Raw genomic sequence first — 23,521 nt, 5'->3', positions numbered from 1 at the left:
TCTCCCAAGACTTGTGAGAGTGTTGGGTCATCCTTTAGGATAGGTTGTAGATCCTTAATAATGCGTTGGAGGGGTTTTAGTTGGGGGCTGAAGGTGACGGCTAGTGGCGTTCTGTTATTTTCTTTGTTAGGCCTGTCCTGTAGTAGGTAACTTCTGGGAACTCTTCTGGCTCTATCAATCTGTTTCTTTACTTCTGCAGGTGGGTATTGTAGTTGTAAGAAAGCTTGACAGAGATCTTGTAGGTGTTTGTCTCTGTCTGAGGGGTTGGAGCAAATGCGGTTGTATCGCAGAGCTTGGCTGTAGACGATGGATCGTGTGGTGTGGTCAGGGTGAAAGCTGGAGGCATGCAGGTAGGAATAGCGGTCAGTAGGTTTACGGTATAGGGTGGTGTTTATGTGGCCATTGTTTATTAGCACTGTAGTGTCCAGGAAGTGGATCTCTTGTGTGGACTGGACCAGGCTGAGGTTGGTGGTGGGATGGAAATTGTTGAAATCATGGTGGAATTCCTCAAGGGCTTCTTTTCCATGGGTCCAGATGATGATGATGTCATCAATATAGCGCAAGTAGAGTAGGGGCTTTAGGGGACGAGAGCTGAGGAAGCGTTGTTCTAAATCAGCCATAAAAATGTTGGCATACTGTGGGGCCATGCGGGTACCCATAGCAGTGCCGCTGATCTGAAGGTATACATTGTCCCCAAATGTGAAATAGTTATGGGTAAGGACAAAGTCACAAAGTTCAGCCACCAGGTTAGCCGTGACATTATCGGGGATAGTGTTCTTGACGGCTTGTAGTCCATCTTTGTGTGGAATGTTGGTGTAGAGGGCTTCTACATCCATAGTAGCCAGGATGGTGTTATCAGGAAGATCACCGATGGATTGAAGTTTCCTCAGGAAGTCAGTGGTGTCTCGAAGGTAGCTGGGAGTGCTGGTAGCGTAGGGCCTGAGGAGGGAGTCTACATAGCCAGACAATCCTGCTGTCAGGGTGCCAATGCCTGAGATGATGGGGCGCCCAGGATTTCCAGGTTTATGGATCTTGGGTAGTAGATAGAATATCCCAGGTCGGGGTTCCAGGGGTGTGTCTGTGCGGATTTGATCTTGTGCTTTTTCAGGAAGTTTCTTGAGCAAATGCTGTAGTTGCTTTTGGTAACTCTCAGTGGGATCATAGGGTAATGGCTTGTAGAAACTCGTGTTGGAGAGCTGCCGAGCAGCCTCTTGTTCATATTCCGACCTATTCATGATGACAACAGCACCTCCTTTGTCAGCCTTTTTGATTATGATGTCAGAGTTGTTTCTGAGGCTGTGGATGGCATTGCGTTCCGCATGGCTGAGGTTATGGGGCAAGTGATGCTGCTTTTCCACAATTTCAGCCCGTGCACGTCGGCGGAAGCACTCTATGTAGAAGTCCAGTCTGCTGTTTCGACCTTCAGGAGGAGTCCATCTAGAATCCCTCTTTCTGTAGTGTTGGCAGGGAGACCTCTGTGGATTAGTATGTTGTTCAGAGGTATTTTGGAAATATTCCTTGAGACGGAGACGTCGAAAATAGGATTCTAGGTCACCACAGAACTGTATCATGTTCGTGGGGGTGGAGGGGCAGAAGGAGAGGCCCCGAGATAGAACAGCTGCTTCTGCTGGGCTGAGAGTATAGTTGGATAGGTTAACAATATTGCTAGGTGGGGTGAGGGAACCATTGCTGTGGCCCCTTGTAGCATGTAGTAGTTTAGAAAGTTTAGTGTCTTTTTTCTTTTGTAGAGAAGCAAAGTGTGCGTTGTAAATGGCTTGTCTAGTTTTAGTAAAATCCAGCCACGAGGAAGTTTGTGTGGAAGGTTGGTTCTTTATGAGAGTATCCATTTTTGAGAGCTCATTCTTAATCTTTCCCTGTTTGCTGTAGAGGATCTTGATCAGGTGATTCCGCAGTTTCTTTGAGAGCGTGAGGCACAAGCTGTCAGCATAGTCTGTGTGGTATGTAGATTGTAATGGATTTTTGACCTTCAGTCCTTTTGGTACGATGTCCATCTGTTTGCATTTGGAAAGGAAGATGATGTCTGTCTGTATCTGTACAAGTTTCTTCATGCAGTTGATAGATTTCCACTCCATACGGCTAAATGCAGTGCCTTGCATAATGACAGGTTTCAGAGGAACAGCCGTGTTAGTCTGTATTCGCAAAAAGAAAAGGAGTACTTGTGGCACCTTAGAGACTAACCAATTTATTTGAGCATGAGCTTTCGTGAGCTACAGCTCACTTCATCAGATGTTTACCGTGGAAACTGCAGCAGACTTTATATACACACAGAAATCATGAAACAATACCTCCTCCCACCCCACTGTCCTGCTGGTAATAGCTTATCTAAAGTGATCAACAGGTGGGCCATTTCCAGCACAAATCCAGGTTTTCTCACCCTCCACCCCCCCACACAAATTCACTCTCCTGCTGGTGCTAGCCCATCCAAAGTGACAACTCTTTACATAATCAAGTCGGGCTATTTCCTGCATAGATCAAGGTTTTCTCACATCCCCCCCACCCCCATACACACACAAACTCACTCTCCTGCTGGTAATAGCTCATCTAAACTGACCATTCTCCAGGTTTAAATCCAAGTTAAACCAGAACATCTGGGGGGGGGGGGGGGTAGGAAAAAGCAAGAGGAAACAGGCTACCTTGCATAATGACTTAGCCACTCCCAGTCTCTATTTAAGCCTAAATTAATAGTATCCAATTTGCAAATGAATTCCAATTCAGCAGTTTCTCGCTGGAGTCTGGATTTGAAGTTTTTTTGTTTTAAGATAGCGACCTTCATGTCTGTGATTGCGTGACCAGAGAGATTGAAGTGTTCTCCGACTGGTTTATGAATGTTATAATTCTTGACATCTGATTTGTGTCCATTGACAGCAGGATTGTCTGGCTATGTAGACTCCCTCCTCAGGCCCTACGCTACCAGCACTCCCAGCTACCTTCGAGACACCACTGACTTCCTGAGGAAACTTCAATCCATCGGTGATCTTCCTGATAACACCATCCTGGCTACTATGGATGTAGAAGCCCTCTACACCAACATTCCACACAAAGATGGACTACAAGCCGTCAAGAACACTATCCCCGATAATGTCACGGCTAACCTGGTGGCTGAACTTTGTGACTTTGTCCTTACCCATAACTATTTCACATTTGGGGACAATGTATACCTTCAGATCAGCGGCACTGCTATGGGTACCCGCATGGCCCCACAGTATGCCAACATTTTTATGGCTGATTTAGAACAACGCTTCCTCAGCTCTCGTCCCCTAAAGCCCCTACTCTACTTGCGCTATATTGATGACATCATCATCATCTGGACCCATGGAAAAGAAGCCCTTGAGGAATTCCACCATGATTTCAACAATTTCCATCCCACCACCAACCTCAGCCTGGTCCAGTCCACACAAGAGATCCACTTCCTGGACACTACAGTGCTAATAAACAATGGCCACATAAACACCACCCTATACCGTAAACCTACTGACCGCTATTCCTACCTGCATGCCTCCAGCTTTCACCCTGACCACACCACACGATCCATCGTCTACAGCCAAGCTCTGCGATACAACCGCATTTGCTCCAACCCCTCAGACAGAGACAAACACCTACAAGATCTCTGTCAAGCTTTCTTACAACTACAATACCCACCTGCAGAAGTAAAGAAACAGATTGATAGAGCCAGAAGAGTTCCCAGAAGTTACCTACTACAGGACAGGCCTAACAAAGAAAATAACAGAACGCCACTAGCCGTCACCTTCAGCCCCCAACTAAAACCCCTCCAACGCATTATTAAGGATCTACAACCTATCCTAAAGGATGACCCAACACTCTCACAAGTCTTGGGAGACAGGCCAGTCCTTGCCTACAGACAGCCCCGCAACCTGAAGCAAATACTCACCAACAACCACATACCACACAACAGAACCACTAACCCAGGAACTTATCCTTGCAACAAAGCCCGTTGCCAATTGTGCCCACATATCTATTCAGGGGACACCATCACAGGGCCTAATAACATCAGCCACACTATCAGAGGCTCGTTCACCTGCACATCCACCAATGTGATCTATGCCATCATGTGCCAGCAATGCCCCTCTGCCATGTACATTGGTCAAACTGGACAGTCTCTACGTAAAAGAATAAATGGACACAAATCAGATGTCAAGAATTATAACATTCATAAACCAGTCGGAGAACACTTCAATCTCTCTGGTCACGCAATCACAGACATGAAGGTCGCTATCTTAAAACAAAAAAACTTCAAATCCAGACTCCAGCGAGAAACTGCTGAATTGGAATTCATTTGCAAATTGGATACTATTAATTTAGGCTTAAATAGAGACTGGGAGTGGCTAAGTCATTATGCAAGGTAGCCTGTTTCCTCTTGCTTTTTCCTACCCCCCCCCCCCCCAGATGTTCTGGTTTAACTTGGATTTAAACCTGGAGAATGGTCAGTTTAGATGAGCTATTACCAGCAGGAGAGTGAGTTTGTGTGTGTATGGGGGTGGGGGAGATGTGAGAAAACCTTGATCTATGCAGGAAATAGCCCGACTTGATTATGTAAAGAGTTGTCACTTTGGATGGGCTAGCACCAGCAGGAGAGTGAATTTGTGTGGGGGGGTGGAGGGTGAGAAAACCTGGATTTGTGCTGGAAATGGCCCACCTGTTGATCACTTTAGATAAGCTATTACCAGCAGGACAGTGGGGTGGGAGGAGGTATTGTTTCATGATTTCTGTGTGTATATAAAGTCTGCTGCAGTTTCCACGGTAAACATCTGATGAAGTGAGCTGTAGCTCACGAAAGCTCATGCTCAAATAAATTGGTTAGTCTCTAAGGTGCCACAAGTACTCCTTTTCTTTTTGCGAATACAGACTAACACGGCTGTTCCTCTGAAATATATGAATGTTTGCCCCTTGTCCATCTGCGTGACAAGGGTTGCTTCTGTTCCAAATCCCAACCTGAAGACAATTAGGAAGGGTCAAGGATGTTTGCAGTGGATATGTTTAGTTGAAGCTAGCTGTAGCTCTTTATCTTGATCAGCTTGTTCAGAAGAGATTAAGATAACACTGGGTGGTATTAGGTGAGTAGGCAATTTCAGGCAATGGCTTGCTGACTATTGCATGTTTTATGTTGGGCCTGAAAGCAAACAGCACTATCCACAGTCAATTGTCCTGATTGATGGGAGCCATCAAGATTCCAAACCACCATTAATAGCCCACACTTTGCATAATTACAATAGGCCCTCAGTTATATTTCATATTTCTAGTTTCAGATACAAGGATACATACATACAAATAGGATGACCACACTCGGATTATAAAAGCTTTGTAAGGATACCTTTCAAGAGACTTTTTGCATGCAGCATATTTGTTACATTATATTCACACTCATTTGCATTTTCATAATATCAGAGTGCAATGTCACACACACACTTACATAATGCTAGCAAGTGGAAGAACTGAAATGAGAAAATGGCCTCCTCATGGCTCCCAGCCCAACACATATGCCTCTGGACTAAAGGCATGGTGACTACTGCTCTTGTCCCATCTGGAGCTCAAGCCAGGAGTATACTCATTGCAAATGGCAGGTAAGTGGGGCTGAGAGCATGCTCAGTGCAGGTAGAATGCTTAGAGATATAAGCTTCTAAAAAGCTCTACTGAACATATGCAAATGGTGAGTATCAGAGACATAACTTGTTGAGATCAGGCTAAATTATATTATGCATAGCAAAAGGAACTTCTCTAAACTTAGGATTATCTCTCCACCGAATGTCAAGTTCTGCTACAAACCCAGGCAGCACAAGAACTCTCTAAAGAAATATACAGGGGAAAAGCAATATCCTTAACAAAACCATTTTCCCCCCAACCTCATGCTTGGAAATGGCTGAACCATTTTTGCTGAAACTTAGGACATGTCTACACTACAAAATTATGTTGACCAAATTTGTCTGTATACAGCCACTACAGTTATTAAATCACCTGTGTGCACACACGTGGCTCATTGTGTCAGTGGTACTTGTCCTCACCAGGAGTGCTTGTATTGACTATTGTCAGTATGGGGCAGCATGGGATGGCTCCTAAAGGCCAGTAATAGTGGACATATGCAATGTAGTGTCTACACTGACAACCTAATTACATTGACCAGGACTCTATGCTGCTTGGGGAGGTGGTGTTACTAAATTGATGTAGAGAGGCACTTATGACAACAGGAGCCAAATTTCAGTGAAGACCCTTCCACAGCTAGGTTGATGCAAGGCAGCTTATGTCAACCTAACCATGTAGCGTAGAGCAGGCCTTAAACCCAAATAATCTAATTTACGGGTAAAGCATGGGAAATTTCAGTTCAAACAATTAGTTTGGCAAAACAAGCTCCTGAAAACAGGAGCTTAAGCGAATGGGTTAGGCAACTTTAACTATAGGTGTACGTGTAGCACCTTAGAGACTAACAAATTTGGTGCCACAAGTACTCTTTTTGCAGATAGAGCCTAACATGGCTGCTACTCTGAAACTTACCTATAGGTGTTGCTTCTAGGAACACCTCTAATTAGCTGTCTCAGATCACTTCTTTACTTTCAGTGTCTCACCTTCTTAGTCACTTTCTTTGTAAAATGAGAATCTGAACCAAATTTCAGCAACTAATTAATGCACGTGGGATGATCTCCAGTGTGTACTTGGTTTGTATGTTGGGGTTTCAAGAAATTTGGGGACAATTGAATAGTGGAAAGCTTCTGTACCCCACTTCCCAATGCACATTTGCTGCTGCCTGAACAGTAACATTGTGATATCAGAGATAATCAGCTGCTACTGCCTCCAGTTTGTTCATATACGTTGGTAAATCACTATTGCCCAGGCTATAATTGCAATGGCTACCTTGGATAACTGATTTACCGCAGACTAGCATACCACTTTTACAAAGAAAGGTCCTGGGAAGAGCAGTAACAAAATCAGAATAGGTTTTGATAAAGTTCTGTGCACCTTTGGGTTTCTCTTTTCAATTTGTTACTTTCCTAAGTTATTTTGTAACTTTCAAGGGTTACATGAAAATAAGATACAATATATCTGAAAAGGAGCTGTAATTTTGTTTATAGGCTTGTTACAAATTGGTGGGGATGTGCCTTTAAAATTACCTGCCTTTATTTACCTTAACACAAAAAACAGGTCTCTACTCTTGTTACACAGTACATCATTTAAAGTACAATTTAATTTGCATTTAAAAACATTGTTTTGAATTCAGTTTAATCAATATACTGATCAACATGGCACCGAGTGGTGAGACTGTCTCAAAGATAATAGCAATAAAATGTGCTGGAGATAAATGTGTAAGTGCTTTATTTAAATAGAAAAATATTTAACCTGTGCTATTTAAAAACTAAGGAAATTCATTAACAAACTTCATGTTAATTAAGGTTGCTCTCCTTAGTAAACTAAACCATAAAAAATTAGGAAATAAAGTTAGTGATTCCCAAGTTCAGTATGAATGTTGCGGTCATAAATATAAAGGGAAGGGTAAACACCTTTAAATCCCTCCTGGCCAGAGGAAAAACCCTTTCACCTGTAAAGGGTTAAGAACCTAAGATTACCTTGCTGGCACCTGACCAAAACGGAGACAGATTCTTTACTCCCCCCCAGCAGATTTGAAAGTATCAGGGATCATCAAGCAGCAAACCCTGGATAGCACCTACTGCTCTCAAAGGCATCCAAGGAGGTAGTGGACACTGCCTAGAGGCATAACTGAGCAAGGGACTGGAAATAAACCCTACAGTGACAGAGTGCTCCTCATCCAGCTTCCTCCTCTTGGTGTGATGGATGGCTGTCTTAGTGAGAACCAGAAGAAGGCTGATGAGGTCTTGCAACTTTGAGGGGCCACAGATGGAGTGTGTAGATCAGGAGGTGCGGAGAGAGGTGCAGCTAGAATCTCAGTAGGAGATTGTGATGAGAGGCAGCTCCTGGTGCACATCTCCCTACAGTGCATCAGATTGGAGCCCCTCGAGAAAGGACAGGTGTTGGGGGAATTCATGAACCATGCTAGGCACACACCATGCCAACTAATATTCCTAGTGGGCCCTGGGACCAGAGTGGAGTACAAACTGTCCCATCAGGGATCCTCACATCACAGCAAGGCCCACCACTGGATGGGACACAAGGACGAGGAAGTGGATAGTCTGTATACACTTGTGCTTCATATGTTCTCTGGGCACTGTTTGGAGGCAGACTGACCTGGAAGGTGCAAAGTGAAGGAGGCGGGAGATGTAGGAAGAGAAAGGATAATCTCCTGGTTAATACAGTTGAATGCTGCCTTGGAGAACTGGATTCTATCCCTGCCTCTGCCATAGAGTTCATAGGTGATGCTGGGCTAATCTCTTAAAGCAAACTTCACTTCTGCCTATAATTATATACTATACACAACACATGTGCACAGGGGCAGAATTAAAGTTGATTGGCCAATGTTCATTCTGGTATTTTCAGGACTTTGCAACTTTTTAATCCTTAACTTTGCATTTCCTAATGTTCCATGGTTTAGTTTATAATGAGAGCAACTTTAACTAATGTTAAATGAAGTTTTTGTTCATGAATTTTCTTTGGTTTGCTACAGAAAAGCATAGAGAAGTGTTCAGAAAAGAAACCTGCATATTTATCAAAGCAAGTTTTTTTAAAATATCTAAAATTTGTTATTAGAGTTCCAGTCTTCTTTGGGTGGTGGTCGTTATTAGCTGGCTCTGTACACTCACCATATACATAGGATATCCAACTGGAGAGCTTTGAAGCAGTGTAAAAGTAAAATAGTCTTCTGTATCATGAGGTTGTTAAATGCAGGATTTTTCAGAAATATAAATTAACACTTTTCATCCTTAATTACTGTCAAAAGCTTTGTTGTTCTTGGATTGGATTTCTGTATCTCTTCATACTGGTTTGTCGTGGGGATGGAAACATTTCAGAAGCTAGAGAAATTCAGTTTGGCCAGTATCCCAAATCTTGATTCTTGTCTGAAATTACTCCCATTTCTTTTGTGGAATTGAATTTTCTAGCACTCCTTGGTTTTAGACAGACTAGATGAATGTATTTCTTATAATTTACAAGATGCCACTGTGATGGGGTTGGGACTCACCACCGCAGCACCTCCTGTTCATCCTTGGGAATTAGCTCCATTCATGCGGAGTACCCTCTGCCGGTGGTGTCCTGTCCATCTCTCGCCCTAGATTAGCGTCTCAATGTGCGTTGCTCCCAGCTTGCGATGTCCTTTTCAGGATACTGCCCTCTGGCAGTGCTCACTGGTCTGGTCTCATCCCCTTCTGGGGCTTTGGTGTTATCAGCAGTCCTCCTCTTTGCCCCAGCCACAATGGCTAACCACACCCCAAAGTCTAACCCCTTTTGGCAGGGGTCTGGTGCAGTCCATGATGGCCACTCCAAACGGCCAGATGGAAGTGCAAGGGGGAAAGTGGAGGGACCCAGGCCCACTCTCTACTCTGGGTCCCCAACCAGGGACCCTTTGGTGGCAGCCTTCCTGCCTGCCCTCCTGCTCTCCCTTTGTCCATCTCTCCCCCCCGGGCCATTTCCCCTTCAGCTCCTCGGGGCCCCAGGTTTCACCACCCCTTTCTGGGGCTGGTCTCACTCAGACACTCCCCCTTTCTGCCTTAGGGGGCAGCGCCCCCCTAAGTGGCTCTCTTTGTGGCAGTGGAAACACCGCTTGTGTCTTCCCTTGGCCACAGCCCTACCACAGCCTGTTTGGGCTCTAGCCCTTCCCTCTGGGCTGGCCCAGGCCTTGGGAGCCCTGCAGGGGCACTCCCTCCTGAGGTGCCCCATCTCTCCACAGACCCAACAAGCTTAGGGCCCCCCCTGTTACCCTCACAGGGGGCACCTTGTCTGGGTGGGGCCACCCTGCCCCCTCCCAGTGGGGACACTCCCTCCTGAAGTGTCCCAGTTGCTCACAGGTGAAACAGTTCTTGAGCCCAGGCCCTGGCCTCCCACCCTTGGTGCCTGGTCTCTTATAGGGCCTGGGTGCCCACCCCAGCAGCAACCAGAGCAAGCCTCTCTGCTGCTCGGCAAGTTGGGCCGCCCAGGCCCTCCAATAGAAGTCCAACTTCTCCATCATTTTCTCCTTTCTCTGATCTGGGCAACTGTCTCACAGTGCATGCCCTGCCCCTTGTATCAGGGGCAGACCACTAGTGCCTGCCTTTTCCACCACTTGTGACAGGGTTGGGACTCACCACTGCAGCACCTCCTGCTCCGGTCTCACCCCCTTCCAGGGGTTTGGTGTTCATAGATTCATAGATTCATAGATATTTAGGTCAGAAGGGACCATTATGATCATCTAGTCTGACCTCCTGCACAATGCAGGCCACAGAACTTCACCCACCACTCCTAAAAAAGACCTCACACCTATATCTGTGCTATTGAAGTCCTCAAATTGTAGTTTGAAGACCTCAAGGAGCAGAGAATCCTCCAGCAAGTGACCCATGCCCCATGCTACAGAGGAAGGCGAAAAACCTCCAGGGCCTTCCAATCTGCCCTGGAGGAAAATTCCTTCCCGACCCCAAATATGGCGATCAGCTAAACCCTGAGCATATGGGCAAGATTCATCAGCCAGATACTACAGAAAATTCTTTCCCGGGTAACTTGGATCTTACCCCATCTAAAAACCCATCACAGGCCATTGGGCCTATTTACCATGAATATTTAATTACCAAAACCATGTTATCCCATCATACCATCTCCTCCATAAACTTATCGAGTTTAATCTTAAAGCAAGATAGATCTTTTGCCCCCACCACTTCCCTCGGAAGGCTATTCCAAAACTTCACTCCTCTGATGGTTAGAAACCTTCGTCTAATTTCTAATCTAAATTTCCTAGTGGCCAGTTTATATCCATTTGTTCTTGTGTCCACATTGGTACTGAGTTTAAATAATTCCTCTCCCTCTCTGGTATTTATCCCTCTGATATATTTATAGAGAGCAATCATATCTCCCCTCAACCTTCTTTTAGTTAGGCTAAACAAGCCAAGCTCCCTGAGTCTCCTTTCATAAGACAAGTTTTCCATTCCTCGGATCATCCTAGTAGCCCTTCTCTGTACCTGTTCCAGTTTGAATTCATCCTTCTTAAACATGGGAGACCAGAACTGCACACAGTATTCCAGGTGAGGTCTCACCAGTGCCTTATATAACGGTACTAAAACCTCCTTATCCCTACTGGAAATACCTCTCCTGATGCATCCCAAGACGACATTAGCTTTTTTCACAGCCATATCACATTGGCAGCTCATAGTCAACCTATGATCAACCAATACTCCAAGGTCCTTTTCCTCCTCCGTTACTTCTAGTTGATGCGTCCCTAGCTTATAACTAAAATTCTTGTTATTAATCCCTAAATGCATGACCTTACACTTCTCACTATTAAATTTCATCCTATTCCTATTACTCCAGTTTACAAGGTCATCCAGATCCTCCTGTAGGGTATCCCTGTCCTTCTCTAAATTAGCAATACCTCCCAGCTTTGTATCATCTGCAAACTTTATTAGCACACTCCCACTTTTTGTGCCCAGGTCAGTAATAAAAAGATTAAATAAGATTGGTCCCAAAACTGATCCTTGAGGAACTCCACTGGTAACCTCCCTCCAACTTGACAGTTCACCTTTCAGTAGGACCCGTTGTAGTCTCCCCTTTAACCAATTCCCTATCCACCTTTCAATTTTCCTATTGATGCCCATCTTATCCAATTTAACTAATAATTCCCCATGTGGCACAGTATCAAACGCCTTACTAAAATCTAAATAAATTAGATCCACTGCGTTTCCTTTATCTAAAAAATCTGTTACTCTCTCAAAGAAGGAAATCAAGTTGGTTTGGCACGATCTACCTTTTGTAAAACCATGTTGTATTTTGTCCCATTTACCATTGACTTCAATGTCCTTAACTACCTTCTCCTTCAAAATTTTTTCCAAGACCTTGCATACTACAGATGTCAAACTAACAGGCCTATAATTACTTGGATCACTTTTTTTCCCTTTCTTAAAAATAGGAACTATGTTAGCAATTCTCCAATCATATGGTACAACCCCTGAATTTACAGATTCATTAAAAATTCTTGCTAATGGGCTTGCAATTTCTTGTGCCAATTCTTTTAATATTCTTGGATGAAGATTATCTGGGCCCCCCGATTTAGCCCCATTAAGCTGTTTGAGTTTCGCTTCTACCTCCGATATGGTGATGTCTACCTCCATATCCTCATTCCCATTTATCATGCTACCATTATCCCTAAGATCCTCTTTAGTCTTATTAAAGACTGAGGCAAAGTATTTGTTTAGATATTGGGCCATGCCTAGATTATCCTTGACCTCCACTCCATCCTCAGTTTTTAGCGGTCCCACTTCTTCTTTCTTTGTTTTCTTCCTATTTATATGACTATAGAACCTTTTACTATTGGTTTTAATTCCCTTTGCAAGGTCCAACTCTACTTGACTTTTAGCCTGTCTCACTTTATCCCTACATATTCTGACCTCAATAAGGTAGCTTTCCTTACTGATCCCTCCCTTCTTCCACTCCCTATATGCTTTCTGCTTTTTCTTAATTACCTCTCTAAGATGCTTGCTCATCCAGCTTGGTCTACAACTCCTGCCTATGAATTTTTTCCCCTTTCTTGGGATGCAGGCTTCCGATAGCTTCTGCAGCTTTAATTTAAAATAATCCCAGGCCTCCTCTACCTTTAAACCCATAAATTCTTCAGTCCAATCCACTTCCCTAACTAATTTCCTTAATTTTTGAAAGTCAGCCCTTTTGAAATCAAAAACCCTAGTTGCAGATTTATTTTTGTTAATCCTTCCATTCAGTTTGAACTGAATTAGCTCATGATCACTTGAGCCAAGATTATCCCCTACAACCATTTCCTCTATGAGATCCTCATTACTCGCCAAGACCAAATCTAAAATGGCATCCCCTCTAGTCGGTTCAGCAACTACTTGTTGAAGGAATCCATCAGCTATCGCATCTAGGAAAATCTGAGCCCTATTATTATTACTAGCACTCATCCTCCAGTCTATATCTGGGAAGTTAAAGTCTCCCATGATCACACAGTTTCCATTAGTATTTACTTTATTAAAAACATTAAAAAGGGCTCTATCCATATCCAAATTAGATCCCGGCGGTCTATAGCACACCCCAAGCACTATCCCAGGGGAGGCTCTAATAGCTTTCTTCCCCAATTTAATTGTTGCCCAGACAGACTCAGTCATATCCATTTCATCGCTTCTTATTTCTTTACATTCTATCTCATCATTGATATACAGTGCTACTCCACCACCTTTACCTTTATTTCGGTCTTTCCTAAACAGCACATACCCTTCAATACCTGTAGCCCAGTCATGACTACTATTCCACCAGGTCTCTGTTATACCTATAATATCTGGTTTCACTTCCTGCACCAGTAACTCTAGTTCCTCCATTTTGTTACCTAGGCTCCTTGCATTAGTGTACAAACATCTTAATTTTTGCTGTTTGGCCTCACTCACATTCTGTACCCTATTAGGCACGGTTATTTTACTACCAGTATAACCTATTAGACTTGTATCTACACTGCCCTTCCTCCTACCTACAGCTGTATCCACTCTTACTTCATTTTCTTTCCACTCTATGCTAAATTCTGGCGTGGAGATTACCTGGACATCTCCCAACCATCTCCCCCAAATTCCTAGTTTAAAGCTCTCTTAATCAGTTGTGCCAGCCTCCATCCTAGAAGTCTATTTCCTTCCCTACTCAGATGAAGTCCATCCCGAGAGAACTGTCCTCTATCCATGAATGCCTCCCAATGGCCATACATCCCAAAGCCCTCCTTATAGCACCACTGCCTAAGCCATCTATTGATAGTCATAATCTTGTCACACCTTTGTTGCCCTTCTCTAGGAACAGGCAGAATCCCACTAAAGATCACCTGAGCCTCAATTTCCTTAAGCGTCCTCCCCAGCCTAACATAGTCTCCCTTAATACTTTCCAGTGAGAATCTAGCCGTATCATTTGTTCCCACATGAAGGATAATTAGGGGATTCTTTCCCGCTCCCTTTAGAATCCTTTTTAACCTCAGGTCTACATCCCGTATCTTAGCACCTGGAAGACAGCACACCCTCCTATTTTCTGGATCAGCTCTGGTTACAGGCCTATCTATTCTTCTCAATAAAGAGTCCCCAATCACATAGACCTGCCTTTTCCTAGTGACCATGCTATTCTCCAGTCTATCCCCTGTTCCCTCTGGCTGCAAGTTTTTTCCATTCCCATTCTCCCTTGTAATCCTTTTTAACCCATCCTGTATCCTCCTGGGGCTCATATTTGGTGTAATCTCCATTAACTCTTCCCCTTTTCCTATAGGACTAACCGCTCTTCTCTTCTTCCTTGCCCTGTCACCTTCAGTGACTACCTGCTGAGCCCCTTCTTCATTTTCCAACTCTGCAAACCTATTCTGAAGCTCTATTTCTCCTTCACTAGCCCGTCTTTTCCTCTGCCTAGTTCTTTTAGTCACATGCTTCCACTGACCACTTTCCTCACCCAGTCTCCCCTCAGAATTCCCTAGTCCTGCTTCCATCTGCAAGTCTGAGCTTTTCCCTTCAGATACCTCATGTCTTTGCTCCATAATCTGCTCAAACCCCTTCCTAAACTCTACCAGACTTTCCACCTGCATCTCCAAACCTTGGATCTTTTCCTCCATCAGCTCTATCAGACGGCATTTCATGCAGACAAAACTCTTACCAGGTGCCCCCTCCAGGATCATGTACATACCACAGCTTCCACATCCAGTCATCTTCATTGTGTCATCTGCTACATTGGGTCACTCCCACTGCCACCTCTGAATCTGTCATAGCCTTCCCACCTAAATCCTGTTAATCTGGGAAACACAAACCACACCAAAACACCACCACCCACAGCAAAACCAAACCCCACACAAGCACCACAAGACAAACTCCCCTTTCAAACTCCCACTCAAACTCCCCTGTTTACAGCTCTGTTTGCTAGCTCCTGTGCTGCTGCAGCTGTCTGTGCTGCTGCAGCTGTCTGTGCTGCTGCCTTTATAGGACCCCTAGTCAGTGAAGCCCCGCCCCCTAATCAGGGCTCAACTTCTCTCCCAGCACAAAGCCCCTACAAGCCTCTACACATACAAATACTACCAATACAAAGCCAAACAAACACAAATACCTTCTCCTCCAACAGAACTCCCACTCAAACTCCCCTGTTTACAGCTCTGTTTGCTAGCTCCTGTGCTGCTGCAGCTGTCTGTGCTGCTGCCTGACTGGCTGCTACCTTTATAGGACCCCTAGTCAGTGAAGCCCCGCCCCCTAATCAGGGCTCAACTTCTCTCCCAGCACAAAGCCCCTACAAGCCTCTACACATACAAATACTACCAATACAAAGCCAAACAAACACAAATACCTTCTCCTCCAACAGAACTCCCACTCAAACTCCCCTGTTTACAGCTCTGTTTGCTAGCTCCTGTGCTGCTGCAGCTGTCTGTGCTGCTGCCCGACTGGCTGCTACCTTTATAGGACCCCTAGTCAGTGAAGCCCCGCCCCCTAATCAGGGCTCAACTTCTCTCCCAGCACAAAGCCCCTACAAGCCTCTACACATACAAATACTACCAATACAAAGCCAAACAAACACAAATACCTTCTCCTCCAACAGAACTCCCACTCAAACTCCCCTGTTTACAGCTCTGTTTGCTAGCTCCTGTGCTGCTGCAGCTGTCTGTGCTGCTGCCTGACTGGCTGCTACCTTTATAGGACCCCTAGTCAGTGAAGCCCCGCCCCCTAATCAGGGCTCAACTTCTCTCCCAGCACAAAGCCCCTACAAGCCTCTACACATACAAATACTACCAATACAAAGCCAAACAAACACAAATACCTTCTCCTCCAACAGAACTCCCACTCAAACTCCCCTGTTTACAGCTCTGTTTGCTAGCTCCTGTGCTGCTGCAGCTGTCTGTGCTGCTGCCTGACTGGCTGCTACCTTTATAGGACCCCTAGTCAGTGAAGCCCCGCCCCCTAATCAGGGCTCAACTTCTCTCCCAGCACAAAGCCCCTACAAGCCTCTACACATACAAATACTACCAATACAAAGCCAAACAAACACAAATACCTTCTCCTCCAACAGAACTCCCACTCAAACTCCCCTGTTTACAGCTCTGTTTGCTAGCTCCTGTGCTGCTGCAGCTGTCTGTGCTGCTGCCTGACTGGCTGCTACCTTTATAGGACCCCTAGTCAGTGAAGCCCCGCCCCCTAATCAGGGCTCAACTTCTCTCCCAGCACAAAGCCCCTACAAGCCTCTACACATACAAATACTACCAATACAAAGCCAAACAAACACAAATACCTTCTCCTCCAACAGAACTCCCACTCAAACTCCCCTGTTTACAGCTCTGTTTGCTAGCTCCTGTGCTGCTGCAGCTGTCTGTGCTGCTGCCTGACTGGCTGCTACCTTTATAGGACCCCTAGTCAGTGAAGCCCCGCCCCCTAATCAGGGCTCAACTTCTCTCCCAGCACAAAGCCCCTACAAGCCTCTACACATACAAATACTACCAATACAAAGCCAAACAAACACAAATACCTTCTCCTCCAACAGAACTCCCACTCAAACTCCCCTGTTTACAGCTCTGTTTGCTAGCTCCTGTGCTGCTGCAGCTGTCTGTGCTGCTGCCTGACTGGCTGCTACCTTTATAGGACCCCTAGTCAGTGAAGCCCCGCCCCCTAATCAGGGCTCAACTTCTCTCCCAGCACAAAGCCCCTACAAGCCTCTACACATACAAATACTACCAATACAAAGCCAAACAAACACAAATACCTTCTCCTCCAACAGAACTCCCACTCAAACTCCCCTGTTTACAGCTCTGTTTGCTAGCTCCTGTGCTGCTGCAGCTGTCTGTGCTGCTGCCTGACTGGCTGCTACCTTTATAGGACCCCTAGTCAGTGAAGCCCCGCCCCCTAATCAGGGCTCAACTTCTCTCCCAGCACAAAGCCCCTACAAGCCTCTACACATACAAATACTACCAATACAAAGCCAAACAAACACAAATACCTTCTCCTCCAACAGAACTCCCACTCAAACTCCCCCGTTTACAGCTCTGTTTGCTAGCTCCTGTGCTGCTGCAGCTGTCTGTGCTGCTGCCTGACTGGCTGCTACCTTTATAGGACCCCTAGTCAGTGAAGCCCCGCCCCCTAATCAGGGCTCAACTTCTCTCCCAGCACAAAGCCCCTACAAGCCTCTACACATACAAATACTACCAATACAAAGCCAAACAAACACAAATACCTTCTCCTCCAACAGAACTCCCACTCAAACTCCCCTGTTTACAGCTCTGTTTGCTAGCTCCTGTGCTGCTGCAGCTGTCTGTGCTGCTGCCTGACTGGCTGCTACCTTTATAGGACCCCTAGTCAGTGAAGCCCCGCCCCCTAATCAGGGCTCAACTTCTCTCCCAGCACAAAGCCCCTACAAGCCTCTACACATACAAATACTACCAATACAAAGCCAAACAAACACAAATACCTTCTCCTCCAACAGAACTCCCACTCAAACTCCCCTGTTTACAGCTCTGTTTGCTAGCTCCTGTGCTGCTGCAGCTGTCTGTGTTATCAGAAGTCCTTCTTGTCGCCCCAGCCACAATGGCCAACCACACCCCAGAGTCTAACCCCTTTTGGCAGGGGTCTGGTGCAGTCCATGATGGCCACTCCAAATGGCCAGGTGGAAGTGCAAGTGGGAGACCCAGGCCTGCCCTCTACTCTGGGTCTCGACCCAGGGACCCTTTGGCGGCAGCCTTCCTGCCTGCCTGCCCTCCTTCTCTCCCTTTGTCCATCTCTCTCCCTGGGCCATTTCCCTTTTGGCCCCCTTGCACCAGCTAGGTCCTTTTTCTCAGGGCCCACAGCCCAACAGGTACCAGGTGGGAGTTCACTCCTGCTCCCACTGCACTGTCCCTGGTGCTAGTCTCCTCATGCAGGAGATAGATCTTCACCCTCTGAAAGACTGCCTGCTCCCTTCCTGGGCAGCCTTTATATAAGGCCTACCCTGGCCCTGATTGGCTGGCTGTAATACTGGCCCTGATTGGCTCTCTAACAGGCCCTCCCTGATTGGCAGCTACCTTGTGCATCCGCTCTGGCCTGTTGCAGTCCAATCTGGCATGGGGGTGGGGCACTGCCGCAGCAGAGCTACTGATATACATGGTACATTACAGACAAGAAGACAAGCTCCATGTTCCAAGGTATTTACAATCTCATTCACAGAGATAACATCTAAAGAAATGGCAACCGACCTGGGGAAGTGGGGAAAAGGAAGCCATTATAATTTGCCATTTGGCTTCATGGGCCTTCAGATATTCATTGCTTCAGTAATACTTGTTTCACTTACTGCTTCATTTTTTTTCATTAGAGCATAACTTAGAAGTATATGATCATTTCAAATCTGAGAGTGAATTATAAAATTATTAGCCAAGGGTGTTCTTTGCAATACATTTTGCAAAAGAGTTCTGCTAGTATAAGCCAATGAGACACCATAGAACTGGTTTTATAGTCTGCTAATTAATTCCAAGGAACATATCTGGGCTGCTGAATCTTGTTTTCAGCCATTCTTCCTGCAAAGCACCTGTGGTGGGTGGAGGCTTCTTTTTAAATTTCTTTCTGTGTCATCTTCTTCCAGTTGGCTAAAGCTCAAATAAGTAGGCAGGCCCTTTTTACTTTTGAACATTAAAGCAGCTGAAAGGCGCATAGACATAAAATAATTTTAGGGCCCCCTTGTTGACAAGCATTCCTGTAACATTCATTAGATGCAGACTCGTGGTCCCCTTTTCGCCTACTGTCATGCTCTCTTCTTAGGATGGCATTATGCACCTTATAAATGGCTCACATGCGTGCCATTAACTTAAGTGTACTGTGGGTGCCAAGCAACAAGTGGGCTTGAGAAGCAATCTGAATAATGTTGTGTGCCATCTTACCTCTAGAAAATTTCTCCTCTGAATTAACAGTATATTCTGCCTCATTTTTGATGTCACATTTTGACACACATTTCAAAAAACTCGGGGTGAAATTCTGCCTCATTGAAGTCAGTGGAGTCTGGATTTCACCCTCATTGTCTAAGTAGTTCATAATTCTCATGTTCCCTGGGAATACTGGCTTTAGGAGAATTATGAAGTCCACATGGGCTATCAAAATCTAACAGAAAAGTATGAATTGCAAGCTGAAGAGATCAAGCTTTTGATAAGTTAAAACTTTGTAATTGGGAATCATTCCTCATTAACTATCATCCCTGACAACACAACATGGTATTCCTAATTCAGCACATATCCTCTATTAGACACAACACTACATACCCTAAAACATCAGCTAATACAGATAAAGCTTTCTGGATCAGCTGTCATGCATTCTCTGGCTATTTCTGTGGGCACACACTTCATATTCACTCTCCAAAATATACTGATCACATTTCACATGTACTGTAGCTCTAGTTGTTGTTTACAATAAGTCATTCCCCCCTCTAGGGGCACCAAAACAGAATTGTGTGGAAATATTCACACTCAAAGCCTCAGCAGCAGTTTTGGGGTGTTTTGCTGATTTCACTAGAAATAAGGTTGCTTCATAGCAGAAGGCACTACATGAGGCCTAAGGCTTATGGACCAATGGAAGATTTCTTCCCCCCTCCCCCCACACATACTTCTGTGAGCCATGCATCACTAGATCCTAATATTTTGGATGGCTATTAGTGTCCCTTGGTTTTATAATCAGCCAGCAGTCTGCTCTGGGTTTCCTGGAATGGAGCTAGATAGTGGAGTGCGCTACACTGTTATAATGTAGCCTCAATAAACAGAGAAAATGAATATACAGTTATTTGCTCATCTTAAATCCCAACTAGGGATGTTATTACAAGTTATATGTATATCTAGCATTTTGAGTAATCCTTGTTACTGCCAAGAAAACACCTTAATCTGGATTACTACATGAGCAGTGGGGAAGAACGTCCAAGTGAAAAATGAAGGGAACCTGTAGGATTCAGTTGGCAAGAAGTTACACTCCTGTTATGAAAATAAAATGCAGAGAAATTTAACATGTCAGGTAATCAGTGACGGTGTTTTGAGCATTTACGAGACAATCTACATGGAGTGAGGAGTAATAAAATAGTAGAAAAGAGCTACTTGAACAATTTCCCAAATGAACTAGTGACTCCAGTACAGAAGGGATACACAAGGCCCTCTCTGTCACTTTAGCACCACATAAGCTTGTAGGGCCAAATCCTGGTCATGCTGAAGTCATGTGGCAAACCTCCCATTGATTTAATTGAGACCAAGACTTGGCGATTAATGTGGGTCTTGAGGTAAAGCTTAAGTAATGTATTAGGTCTTGTCTTTCTACACTATGGTGAATTTCAACCTTGAAGTAGTATATTAACTACAGTAGCTATTAATCAGTGCCTGAAGACATTTCTGTTTCTGCAAAAATACGCTTCTTGGCTATGGCTACAGCCCTTAGCATAAATTATATGGTACATCATTGATCATATTTCTCCTTCCCAGAATATTGTTGCATTTCTGAGTATAGCTCCTAATAAGGTCTGTATTTTTAAATCTCTAGTTGAAGATTAAAGCACTTTATATCTTCAAAGAGAATTACAAAAAATAACCAAACTATGAACTCCCCAAAGCAGGAATCATGCCTTCCATGTTTAGTACCTGGCACATTGTGTAAACTACTGTAAATAAATATATAATAGCTAAGTGCTTAAATCTGGGCAGAGGGGAAACATATTGGAGGTTCTCACTGATTTTCATTTTTAATCTACAAGATTAGAAAATAGCATTACGTAAATGATTTTTATGGTGGGCCATCCCAAAATCTTGACATCACATGTGGCTGTGGATGCCGTAGCAACTGCAGCTGTGTTGTCAAGGCAACAGCCTTGTGCTCAGCAGGCAAAACCAATGAGGATTAAGCATTGCTATATTCTAGCTAAGCCTCTGTGACCTTATCAGAAAGCAACAAGATCTGTCTGTTCTTTACCGTGCAGGTGTCCGTTTAGTAGGGAGGGAGATATGCACAGATATACTCTCACAAAGTACCTGATTTAAATGTCAGACCTGGACTATTCAAACAAGTGAATGCATTTTCTAGTTAGATGGATTAAAGGGCTCAATTTTTGTAAGTAACTTTTGTTTTTTAAATGCTACTGTATTACCATTATGGAAGAAACCAGAGAGAAGAGAAATGTACAGGACCCTGTACAATGGAATTTGTTTAGAACTTTGGTATGTAAGTGAAATATTTTTCTGGGATAATTTTGTATTTAAGACAAAACTCAGACAAGTAAGTGTCTCATTGCACAAAATAATATTAATTTGTTAGTTTGCATAGCAAGAAACAATGCTGATAGGCAGAACATGAAATGCAGTAGAGTTGATTATCACTGCTTTTTAGCATGGTACCCTTTTAATTCTTAAGAGTTAATTGGAACAGACAAAATAGTGAAGTAAGTTTGTGTAGCAACATAGGTATATCTTAGTTCATTTCAGTATTTACAGATCTATATTTCTAGTAAGAAGAATTAAAATACAAGTGGAATCAATGGGGAGAGGACAGAAATGCTGAATGTTTTTTCTGCAAGGTGGGTGAGGTAGAAGGAGGGGAAAGTTTGGATAAAGTGCCGCCAACACTTTAGTATTGTCTCAATTTCTCTTCACAGTGTTTTATTTTTGTTTCTAAGGCACAATAAAAAGCTCCTTTTTGGTTGAAGTTTCAGAATGCTGAACAACTGAATTTTACTTTGTTGGAGTCTCTGTAGTTGATTATGGTTTCTTGTTGTGCTTTACTGTAAGTCACAACACTAAAGATTATTTAGGTTCTTTACATATTACTCCCTAGGTGATATGTGTTAACGTAGACTCATTCATACTAGCAGTTTTACCCATCTTATTTCAATCTCTCATGTATTCTAAAATGCCTCTTCCCTCAGCAGGCATCAGTAACAAGTTATCTGTAGGTTTGCCAAGTGTACTTTTATTGGTTATGTGATACGCTAACAATCCTATCCTTTTGATATTATCATGTGTCTGATGTAGATGGTGGGAAAACGAACATGCGACCCAGCCTCATAACTGATTGTGGCAATAACATCATGTGATTTCCCTTCTAGGTATTTTTTCCCCCTTCATTGAGTTTAATTTAAATTTGCACTAGCCAAACTTATCTTGGATAATTCTTTCTTTTTTAAATCTTATTTATGGATTTTTGGCAAGTTTTGATGCTTCTGTTCTTGCATTTCATATGTTGTCTTTTGCAGTGACTACAATGCTTTTCTTTTGCTACCCTTTTCACATTTGACTGTCTTGTAAAAATAGCTTATTTAGTTACATCAAGATTCTGATTATCATATATACCAGGCATGACCAAACTTACTGATCCTCCGAGCTGCTTACAACTATCTTAAGAAGTTTGAGAGCTGGGGTGCACCTGCTGGAGCTCGGGGCTTCAGCTCTGCTCCTGCTGAAGCCCCAAGCCCTGGCAGGTGCACCCCATGTGGCTGAATCACCAAGACTCCCCCTCCCCCACTGGAAAGAAGCCCTTACCCCATCACCCCGCTGAAAGGCAGAGGTCCTGAGCTTTCTCCCCACCCCCATCTGGTAGGTGGAGAATGCAGGGACGAGGCTCCATGAGCCCCATTTTAAAGGTAAAAGAGCTGCATGTGGCTCATGACCCACGATTTGATCACCCCTGAAATATACTGTACTGGACCAAAATGAGAAGTCTTTACTATGCAGTGCTATTTTTGACAATTGCTTGAAATTTAAAATTGAAATTCTGGTTTTACAAATTGATTTCTAAGGCAGTTGCCATCATCATAGATAACATTTCAAACCCTTGGGGAAAGAAACCAAAGGTGAAAGTGGTTGGGAGATTTTAGGCCACTTAAGTGACTAAGGAACAGTGTCCCCAAAAAGACATCATTGTCCCTAATCTCTTTAAAGTGTAGGGATGTTAAGCTTCAAGAGGTGAGAACCTATGTAATGCTGAACATCATCTAAGTATCACAGCTGTTGAACTCCATAAATCTGTGGATTAAGTCCTTGAGAAAAGTCCAGTATGATCTGAGTATACTTAGAAGCACAGATGCTCTGAGATTCCAAATGAATGGGTCAAGAAATGTGATGTCCTTTCCTTATTTCCTTTAGCCAGTTTTATTTTCAATTTTTAATTTTCTCTTATTTTCAAATCACTCTCATATCAGCCATGTGATGTATACAGAATTAAAAGAGAGGAAAGTAACGTAATTAATGCTAATCTACATGGATTTATGGAAAAACAATCCTGACAAAATAACTTTCTTTTTTTATGAGATTACAAGTTTGATTTGTAAAAGTAATAGTGCTGATGTAACATACGTAGACTTCTGTAAGGTTGTTATGGTACTGCATCACATTTTGATTTAAAAAAAACCTAGAACAATATGAAATTAATATGACACATTAAATGGATTAAAAGATGGCTCACTGATAGGTCTCAAAATGTAA

General features: G+C 43.9%; 1 protein-coding gene across 7 annotated transcripts in view; it reads left to right on the top strand.

Moving 5' to 3' along the window:
• PRLR (prolactin receptor) overlaps positions 1–23,521 on the top strand; it is a 325,280-nt gene that overhangs the window by 74,861 nt on the left and 226,898 nt on the right. Inside the window, exon 1 of one of the 7 annotated variants that reach the window (XM_073343728.1) lies at positions 20,996–21,155. The exons of 2 other annotated variants lie outside the window; for them this stretch is intronic. The gene's annotated coding sequence lies outside the window, so the exon portion shown is untranslated. Of the gene's footprint in view, positions 1–20,995; positions 21,321–21,549; positions 21,619–23,521 lie in introns of those variants that run through there. 4 more of the 7 variants (XM_073343727.1, XM_073343726.1, XM_073343724.1 and 1 more) reach the window with 4 other exon arrangements.

The sequence above is a fragment of the Lepidochelys kempii genome, chromosome 5 (genome assembly GCF_965140265.1).
Source record: "Lepidochelys kempii isolate rLepKem1 chromosome 5, rLepKem1.hap2, whole genome shotgun sequence".
In the NCBI taxonomy this organism is placed as follows: Eukaryota; Metazoa; Chordata; order Testudines; family Cheloniidae; genus Lepidochelys; species Lepidochelys kempii.
This window is presented reverse-complemented; position numbering and strand designations above follow the sequence as displayed.